General features: G+C 37.3%; 1 pseudogene; it reads left to right on the top strand.

Annotated features, from left to right (window-relative positions):
• The first annotated feature begins 4,108 nt into the window (after positions 1-4,108).
• Positions 4,109-5,893, top strand: LOC136158667 (tigger transposable element-derived protein 1-like; annotated as a pseudogene).
• The last annotated feature ends 4,992 nt before the right edge of the window (positions 5,894-10,885 follow it).

Here is a 10,885-nt window from a genome sequence, read left to right as displayed (position 1 = left end):
TCACTAATTATTAGAGAAATGCAAATCAAAACTACAATGGGCTATCACCTCACACCAGTCAGAATAGCCATCATCTTAAAGTCTACAAACAATAAATGCTGGAGAAGGTGTAGAGAAAAGGGAACACTCTTACACTGTTGGTAGGAATGAATGTAAATTGATACAGCCACTGTGGAGAACAGTATGAAGGTCCCTTAAAAAACTAAAAATAAAACTGCCATATGATCCAGCAATCCCACTCATGAACATATACCCAGAGAAATCCATATTGGAAAATGTACATGCACCCCAATATTCACTGCAGCACTGTTTACAATAGCCAAGACATGGAAGAGACCTGCTTGTCTCATGACAGAGAAACGGATAAAGAAGATGTGGTGCCTATATGCAATGGGATATTACTCAGCCATAAAAGAGAAAGAAATAGTGCCATTTGCAGCAACATGGATAGACCTGGAGATTATGATACTAAAGTTAAAAAGTCAGGGAAAGATAAATATCATATGATATCAATTATATTTGGAATCTATAAATAAAAAAAAATTTTTTAAAGATACAAATGAACTAACTTTCAAAACAGAAATGGACTCAAAGACTTTGCAAACAAACTATGGTTGTCAAAGTGGAAAGGTGGAGATAGTGAAAAATAAGGAGCTTGAAATTAGCAAATTCACACTACTATGTATAAAATAGATAGTCAACAAGGACCTACTGTATAGGACAAGGAAGTCTACTCAACATTCTGCAATAACCTACGTGGGAAAGGAACCTGAAAAAAGATGGAGCAACACACATATATGAAGGAACCACTTTGCCGTACACCTGAAACGAACACAACATTGTAAATTAACTACAATATTAAAACAATTCTACTTGTCATTTGCAGCTTCCTTAAAAGCTCATATATTTCCTGGTATCACAAAGGTTTTTCTTTGTTTTTGCATCCAACCAGTTACGTTCTCATACACTCTTCTTAATAAACATACTAGTTAATAGGGCTTTTTGGCTAGCAAGTTCGTCGATTCAAGTGGTCTATTAACAAAGCTATTGATATATAAGGAATGTGGTACACAAGTCTTGCTACAGCCAGGCTGTTTCCAGCCAGCGCCAAGCAACGGGCATCTCCTGGGACAGACTGCACAAGTCTCGGAAGACCAGGGGCAAGAGAAAGCCCTACCAAAAGCCATGAACGGGACTCCCCGCCGCCAACACCAGCACCGGTCCCCGCCGCACACACAGCCCCTGTGCCCCAGGCGGCAGGCACCCGGCCTTGCGGCTGGACGCGAGGAACGTCCGGGCTCCCGGCGCGGCACACGCCAGACAAGATCATGGGTGTTTTCCGCACCGCTTCCAGCCACGGGCCGGCCCCTACCGAGGCCCTGGGGGCTGACAGCACACCGGAGGGAGAGTGGCATGAACCCCACCCTGCACTCCCGCTGGGGGAAGGAGGGGGCCGGGCTGACTGCCGAGGGGGAAGAGAGTTTAAACAAGACACCATCAAAGAAAACGCAGAAGAAATATCCTGAAAGGAAGAAGAACGCCACAGTTAGCAGGCTTCCAGAGGAGCGGTTTCAGCCAGACGAGCTTCTTGCCTGCGTCGCTCCAAGACCAGGCTGGTGTGGCCCAGCAGAGGGCCACGTGTTAGAAGGAAAGGAGCTGGAGCTCCGTCTGAGGAGCATCAAGGCCAGAGAGGCCAAGAAACCCTCCTCCCTCCTGTCTTAGCTCAAGCAATAAAGGCATTTACTGTTCTTAAAAAAAAAAGTCTCGCTACAGCCAAGAAAAATTACATTAATCACTTCACCTCTACATATCAGATCTATTACTCTAATCTAGCACATTAAATTTATGTCAGAAGAAGAGCTTTCAACCCCAAACCTAAAATCTAACAGTTTAAACAGCCATGCCAAGCTTTTCTTCAGTGAATATGGATGTAGTTAACAGACCAACTTCTGCTATGAAAATTTATGATCGCACACCTAATTCAATTTGATTTAAACCACTTAACACTGCGTAGTGAAAAGAAGACTGGTCTAGAATCAGGTTGCTATTGGCTTAAACTCTGGCTTGACTGCCCCAGTAGACTACGACTTTTGGCGCATTCCTTGCCTTCTCTAAGTTTTCGTGTTTTCATGTGTAAGGTGGAAATAATAACATGTATCCCTATTATTCTTACAACAGTGGTTCCCTGATACGAAGGATTCTAAGTAAAGGACAGCAGATTTGAGCACAACCATCTTCAAAAGAAGAAAGAACAAATCATGGAACAAGTCATTAAGTCATGAGCATAATCAAAGGAAAATGAAAATTAAAAATTAAGAGTTAGAGATATGCTTTACTACTTACGAAAGAAAGAAGCTTAGCCGAGTAGTCAGGTAAGGTACTAGGTAAATTTCTAATAATACACAAGTTTGTCTATATAGAGACATCAGGTTCAGTTTTTAAATGTACTTACACTTGCCAGATATTAACCTACTTTTGCACTCATTATTAAGAAATTTGTGGGTTCCCCCCCTTTATTTATCATATTATTTCTTCAGGCTATTTTGATTCTTTTCTTCTTTTTGTAAACATCTTTTTTATCATAGTCTTTTTTATGATGCTATGCCTTGGACCAGTCAAGCAAGATCACTTCAAAATTCAAAACTTGGTGCTAATTTGATCTTTGTTTTATATATATAATAAAATTACATATAACACTATATGTATAATATTCAATACTATAACTTTGTTTTCCTTGTACCACTATGAATATAGTATCGTAGAATATATCTCATTCTTTTTATCCAGAATACAATATTATATATAATATTATATATAACACATGCTATATAAAACAACATAAATATTAACCTTATATGCAATGCTAACATAAAGTTAAATTTTTATATAAATTAAAGAATTATATTTTATTTATAAAGTTAACTTAAAAGATGGACACAAACATATACACATAAACAGGCACATACCTACAGTGCTATTGAAATAATGAATATTAAAATATCTTCCCAGATGATATCCTTGCTATCTGTCTGCCTCCTTATCTAGCTTATCTATTTTCTAATCTAATCTATTTTCAAATTGTCAAGATAGCAATCCTTCTAACCAGGCATGTTTGACTGCTTCTCTCTGGTCTAAAATGTCAAGTGGAAGTCCATTTTGTCTGGGAGGATACAATGGGATAACGCAGGGCCAAGATCTATGAGGACTCTGTAACCGGCCCTTCTGAGCTCTCCAGATGAACCCCGAGGCCTCATCACTAGCCTCAGCACTCAAGTCCTGAATGCTTTTTAGTGTTCCTTTCCCTTCCCAGTCACTTGGATGACTTCTCTCTGTATTTGGTTGACCTTCTACATTGAATATGCCCTCTCACTACCTGGCATAATTTTCATGTATCTATCATTTTATTTCACAATTCTAGTCTTCTGGAGAACTTTTCTTAATTCATTTAACCAATATTCATCACTTTCCCTTTGTGCCTTCAGGTTTTCAGGCCTTCTTTTGCGGTCCTTTTGGACTATTTTGGGGGAATGTGCATATACTCTTTATTGTGAGTACACTTCTTGATGCATACCTCACGATGCTACAGGCCATATATATGCACTTCTAGCACATTACTCCTGACATGGAAGGAAAACAAGAAAGGTTAGTCAATAAGTAAACAGACAAATGAATGAAGTTGGTATTTCTAAAATTCAATGTTTAAAACCATCAATAATTATTATATTAATGCTATATAAATATATGCTTGTTTGTTTTTTTTTTTAATTAAACAATATAGAAAACACTGCATGCAAAGTTATGGACTCTGAGCATTTCTCCCTATTGTACTACCTTCCCATGAGATACTTCTCCTCAGACCTTCTTCTTCCTTGAGACACAACACTATTTAACTTAGATCTGTTAAGAACCCTACAGTAGCCTGTAAGTGATCAAGTGAAAGGAAGAGCTTCGAGTCTCTAACTCTAAATCAAAAGTTAGAAATGATTAAGTTTAGCAAGGAAGATATGTCGAAAGCCTAGAAAGGCAGAAAACTAGACCTCTTGTGTCAAGTTATGAATGCAAAGGAAAAGTTCTTGGAAGAAATGAAAAGTGCTAGTCCAGTAAACACATGAATAGTAAGAAGGTGAAGCAGCCCTATTGCCGATGTGAAGTTTTTGTGGTCCTGACAGATCAATCCAGCCACAACATTCCGAAGTCAAAGCTTAATCCAGAGCAAGGCCCTAACATCAAACTCACACCTAACAGCGAAGTGCACGTTGAAGCAGCAGGTACTGGTGCAGAATTTGCGACAAGTTATCCAGAAGATCTAGCTAAGATAGTGAATAAAGGTGGCTGCACTAAACAACAGATTTTCAATGTACAAAATATAGCCCTCTTTTCGAAGAAGCTGCTATCTAGGACTTTCATAGCTGTAGAAGAGAAGTCAAAGCCTTGCTTCAAAACTTCAGGGGACAGCCTAACTTTCTTGTTAGGGGCTAACGAAACTGGTGACTTAAAGTTGAATCTGATGGTCATTTACAATTTTAAAAATCCTGGGATCTCTAAAAATTATACTGTATCTACCCTGCCTATATATACCCTTCTTGAATATTCATTGGAAGGACTGATGTTGAAGCTGAAACTCCAATACTTTGGCCACCTGATGCGAGGAACTGACTCGCCGGAAAAGACCCTGATGCTGGGAAAGATTGAGGGAAGGAGGAGATGGGGACAACAGACGATGAGATGGTTGGATGGCATCAGCGACTCAATGGACGTGACTTTCAGTAAACTCTGGGAGTTGGTGATGGACAGGGAGGCCTGGCGTGCTGCAGTCCATGGGGTTGCAAAGAGTCAGATGACTGAGCGACTGAACTGACTGACTGACTCACCCTGCCTATGCTCCCTAAAGAGAACAGCAAAGTCCGGAAGACAGCATGTGTCTATTTACCATACGGCTTAGTAAATATTTTAACCCCAGTGTTGATATTGGTTGATTCTTCTCAGTAAGAATATTCCTTTCAAAATATTACTGCTCATTGATGACATGTTTGACCCCCTTTAAGAGCACTGATGGATCTGTTCAATGAGATTCATATTGTTTTCATGCCTCTTTACCCTACATCCATTTTGTAGCCTGTGGATCAAAGGGTAATTTCAACGTTCAAGTCTTATTCTTTAAGAGATACATTTCATAAGACTATAGCTGCCGCAGATGTTTATTTCACTAATGGATCTGGAAAAAACTAAACCGAAAACCTTCTAGAAAGTATTCACCGTTCTAGATGCCATTAAGAACATTTATGAGTCTTGGGATGAGGTTAAAATATCAACCTCAACAGGAGTTTGGAAGAAGTTGATTCCAACCCTCATGAAAGATTTTGAGTCATTTGAGACTTCACCTACAGATATGATGAAAACAGCAAAAGAACTAGAATTAGAAGTGGAGCTCGAAGATGAGACTGAATTGTTGCAATCTCCTGATAAAACTTGAATGGATGAGAAGTGGCTTCTGACAGCTGAGCAAGGAAAGTGATTCCTTGAAATGGAACCTACTCCTGGTGAAGATGCTGTGAAGATTGTTAAAATAACAAAGGACTGAGAATATTACATAAACTTAGTTGATAAAGCAGTGGCAGGGTTTGAGAGGATTGACTCCAATTTTCAAAGAAATTTTACTGTGGGTAAAATGTTATCAAACAGCATTACAGGCTACAGAGAAAATTTTCCTGAAAGGAAGAGTCGATCAATGCAGCAAATTTCACTATTGTCTTATTTTAAGAAACTGCCACAGCCACCCCAAACTTCAGCAACCACAGCCCTGACCAGTCAGCAGTTGTCATCACTGTGGCAAGACCCTCCACCAGCAAAAACATTACAACTTTTTGAAGTTTCAGATAACAGCATTTTTTAACAATAAAGCATAGCTTTAATTAAGGTATATACATCATTTTTTAGACACGCTATTGCACACTTATTAGACTACTGTATAGTGTAAACAACTTTTATTGGAACTGGGAATTCAAAACGTTCATGCAATTCAATTTGTTAAAATACTTGCTTAGTTGTGATGGTCTGGAACCAAACCCATAATATCTTTGAGATATGTTTATAATCTAACTCTGCACAGTTTAACTCCCAAATTATCATAGTTTCATTAATACAGAGTTATATAGCATATTAACAACTGAAAGTTATATTCATATTTACTGGAAGTGGCTACTAAATGTACTGCTAGTAGAAAATCAGGTGTTTGAATTTTAAAATATTTTAAACTACTAACTTTCTGAAAAAGTTACACTGTGTAATTAACCACTATGCAAAACTAGAGAAAAAATGAGTTTGGAGCATCACTATATATAAAGGTTTTAAATGTTGGAACATAGAAAATTATAAATTTGAGGTAATCTCTTGTATTCAATAAATATGCTTAATAAATTTATTATGAGCAGTGCAGAAAGGATCATGCAGGTCAAGTAAAACATGTGAGTGTTTATGATTTGAGTTAACACAACTGTCTTATTTTTAAACATAATGTATCAATTTTTAAAGATTAAATGTATTAGGCGATTTTTACCAAAGTTTCGGCAATATAGATACATTATATAACTGACAAGAAATGACTCACCTTGCGCTTGGGCTTAAAAAACTAAATTTAATTGACTTTAAATTAAATTAGTCAAATCCACTGTGTATTTGGCACAGAAAAGCAATTCCACTGAAAAACAGTTGATTGACATTTGGGAGTTATATCTTAGTTATAATATTCAATTATATAATTGGCAGTCAGGAAACAAACTAGTGTGTGCTAATATGAAACATTATTTCTTACCTTGTTTAAATATAAAATTTATATTCAGCTGGCAAGAATGTTATTATGCAAAATATCAATAAAATAAGCATATTGGGAACAGACTGAAAATTCACATTCAAATTCAAGATTCTCATTGTTCTGATTTATTTAGATAATAACCAACCAGCTGCCTAAGGACTGTATGGAGGATGTGTGTTAATAGTGGCATACGTGGGAAATAGCTAATTTTAACCTTTGTTGCAACATAATGCATTTGACATTTTAAAAAGTATTAAAATTCTTATATTCCAAAAGAAACCTCATTGATAGTGAATTGCCAATTCTTTTTCTCTTTTTTTTTCTGGCAACCAGGAGACCCAGATGCTCAGCGCTGGAAGATATTTCTTCCAATAGCAGCATCTGGCGTGCTGGCAGACTCCATAAGCAATTTTGTTTTACAGCTTTAAAGCAGCTTCTGGGTCTATTACATGGTTAATCTGATGGGCTTGTCTGGACTGCCTTGTCCTCCTGGATGCCATATGCCAACAGCTAGAGATGCAGTGAACTATCTGCCCGTTAGGGCTGCTATAAAGAGCACACCTGAAAAAAACCAGCTGCAAAGAGAGTGCTCTGCTTCTGCTCAGGCATTACAGCACCAGTGATGAGTGACCTGGCTAAAACAGTGCAAAAAGACCTTGCCAAAAATGTTCAACGCCCTCTGAGCACCAGAGAAGACCAGGAAACTGTAAATAATAAAATATGCAGGAAATCAATGTATCATGTGATAATGACATACGTATTTGCAATCCCCCCCCCCCATGCAAGAGAAGGAGCATATAATGAAATGCAAAATTGTGAGGGTAAGAGACACAAATTTGATTGCTGCTATTCTGTGGCAATTAGATGATGAGAGGATGTTAGAGATTGTGTCTCACTCAATTCATACTTTCAGGGCCTGCCAGAGTATTTGGACATGGCAGAAATAGAATAAGTTTTTTTAAGTAAATAAAAGCGGATAACGTAATATTACTGCAATTGTGCAACAAATTGTATAATCCTTAAATTCTTGGCATCATTAATTTATTATCCTTTAGATATTACATTTTACACAGCTCTTACGGGGAATACTTCTCTTGACCAGAGAATAGACTGGACCACCCTTCTGTATACCCCGATATCTGTTAATACATGCCATTATACCGTGTGACACCATTTACATTTATGTCCTTGTGTGATCACAGTAAATTGCATCCCAGTCTTTTAATTGAAAACAGAAGTTAATTCTGTTTTAATTTAAAACATGTCAATATACACTAGCCTCTTAATTTTTCATGAAGGCTGAAGGATACTCTTTAAGTTTAGAAGAGTTTAGGACCTCTGAAATCTAAAACACATCAGCTGATGAACAATGAAAATGGTAAAAAAAAGAGGAAATCTGCAACTTTTTGTTCATCAAATAAATGACTTGGTGGTGGCTAACTAAAGACTTTCTACTTTACTTGACTAGCTGTCACACTTGGAATCGCTCCCTCTTTTTCTAGTGTCGTCTCTCTGACCCACTCTTTTGTTGCTCTCTTCTGCTTCTAAGAGCTCATGAGATTAGACCGGGGCCTCCCAGAAAATTCAGGATAACATTCCTGTTTTATTAGTTACCTGATCAGCAATCTTAATTCTATCTATAGTACTCCATTTTTCCTTGTCACAAAACCCATTCATAAGTTTTGGGTTTAGGACCTGAACCTCTCCTCTTCTCCACACTGTCCAATAACCAGAATTTAAAGGGACAGATGGAATATACTCTTGTTAAAGTTGTTCTCAGTTGAGCTCAAGAGTGATGTATGGAAACAGGAGAGGGTTCACTGGTTTATCTCATATCAATGCTGATAATTTAGAAATGGTTTAGTCATGCACCCTCACTTTATATAAGGGGAAATTAAATTTTTAAGACCTAAATCATGAAGGCAAAACTATCTCTGCAAGAACTGGGGATAATGACTAGTTTTCTAACTCTTATTTTAATGTTCTCTATACTAAGCTATCCTCCTTAATCATCTGCTGGTTCAGGACAAAAATACACGGGAGTCTATTTCACAGGTTATGTGATTCTTAATGATTCATAAAAATAAGTATAAAAAACAAAAATAAGATTATAATAAAGTATAAAATTCTTACAAAGGTTAAAATAAAATTTAATAGGTGAAGGCTACAGATAGTCACATTCTAATAAAACAAAAGCACAGAAAACAAATGTACTATACAAGGCATGTCATTAGAGCATTATTCAGGTATAGCCAGAAGAAAACACTTGGAAGTTGACAAATTTGTTTAGGGAAACTCACTGCTCTGGGCTTCATGCTTTACCCTTGTGTGTGGGGAGAATAATTCCCCCCACCTCTGGCTCCCACCAAATAAATTCATGGTAACCTGCTTTTACATGTCTTTATACTAGCAGACTATGCAATAAAACAAACAAACAAAAGAATCATGCTGAACTACTCAAGTAATTAGAGAGACGGTTTGTCAGCCCAGGAAATTTAATAACTAAAACTCTTAATGAAAATATGCATACTTTAAAGCCTGAATTACTCTATTCCCATAGCCCTTTCTTTACACCATAATTATTCACTGAACAAAGCACCTTAAGTGATTCTATAATCTGACTCAGTAGATCTGCATTCAAAGTGACTCCAGGTTCTGTTTGTCATTCTGGAATTCCAACTGTGCTAGAAATCCTTGAAACCATAAAAAAGATCTCCCCTGTAAAATTTCTTTTTCTTTTCCTACTCAACAACCAATGTCCTGAAAAGAATTAGGTATTGACATTGCTACCGCTATCCAGCATGCAAAACCCTTGCCCTTTCCTAGCCTGGACACCGGAAGCCAAACTGAATATGCTCTTGTTCATTGAGACCTTTGTTTTCATATTTTTTCCATTAACAAAAAGCTTGTTTAATATTTCAATACTCATTAGAAAGGATACTTTAAAGGAGAAAGTAATCTAGAATAAAGTATTCAATTACAGATTTGAAAATCTTCATTTAGGAATTTTATATTAAAGCATATTTTGAGTGAGCAATATTTTTCTAGTTTTACTGAATAACATTTGACAAATAGAAATTATATATTGTTAAAGTATCCATCATGTTTTGATATACATTGTAAAATTATTAACACAAACTAACTAGCATAACCATTACTTCACTTAGTTACTTTTGAGTGTATATGTTGAGAACATTTGAGATCTACTCTTAGAAAATTATAATTATTAGTAATAAATATTGTCATCATTCTGAACGTTAGGTCTCCAGAGCTTATTCACCTTTTAACTGAATATTTGTTCCCCTTCACCATTATCTCCCCATTTCCCTGACTACTTTAGAAAACAATATTTTATTCTGTTACTATGAGTTTGATGTTTTTAGATTCCATATATGTGAGATTATGCTCTGGGAGATGGCGAAGGACAGGGAAGCCTGGGGTGCTGCAATCAAGGGATCACGAAGAGTTGAACACTACTGAGCAACTAAACAATGAACAACATGCAGTATTTGTCTTTCTGTGCCTGACCTGTTTTACTTAATATAATGTCCACTGAGCATATCCATGTTGCCACAAGCGGCAGGATTTCCTTTTTAAGGTTAAATAATATTCCACTGTATTTGTATGTTACATCATATTTTCTTTATCCATTTACAACTCTACAGACACAGGTTATTTCCAAATCTTAGCTACTGTGAATAATGCACAATGAAAAGGAGAATGCAGACATCTCTTAGAAATACTGAACTTACTTTCTTTGGCTATATATCCAGAAGTGAACTGCAGCATCTTACTCTAGTTCTGGGGTTTCCCAGTTGGCACTAGTGGTAAGGGATCTGTCTGCCAAGGCAGGAGACGTAAGAGACGTGGGTTTAATCCCTGGGTGGGGAAGATCCCCTGGAGGAGAACACGGCAACCCACTCCAGCACTCTTGCCTGGATAATCCCACGGGCAGAGAAGCCTGGCGGGCTGCAGTCCACGGGGTTGCACAGAGTTGGACATGCCTGAGGTGACTTGGCACACACGCTAGTTCTGTTCTTTAACATTTCAGGGAAACTCTGCATTGTTTTCCAC

The sequence above is a fragment of the Muntiacus reevesi genome, chromosome 1 (genome assembly GCF_963930625.1).
Source record: "Muntiacus reevesi chromosome 1, mMunRee1.1, whole genome shotgun sequence".
NCBI classification, from domain to species: Eukaryota; Metazoa; Chordata; class Mammalia; order Artiodactyla; family Cervidae; genus Muntiacus; species Muntiacus reevesi.
The sequence above is the reverse complement of the archived record's forward strand: the minus strand, read 5'-3'. Positions and strand labels throughout refer to the sequence as shown.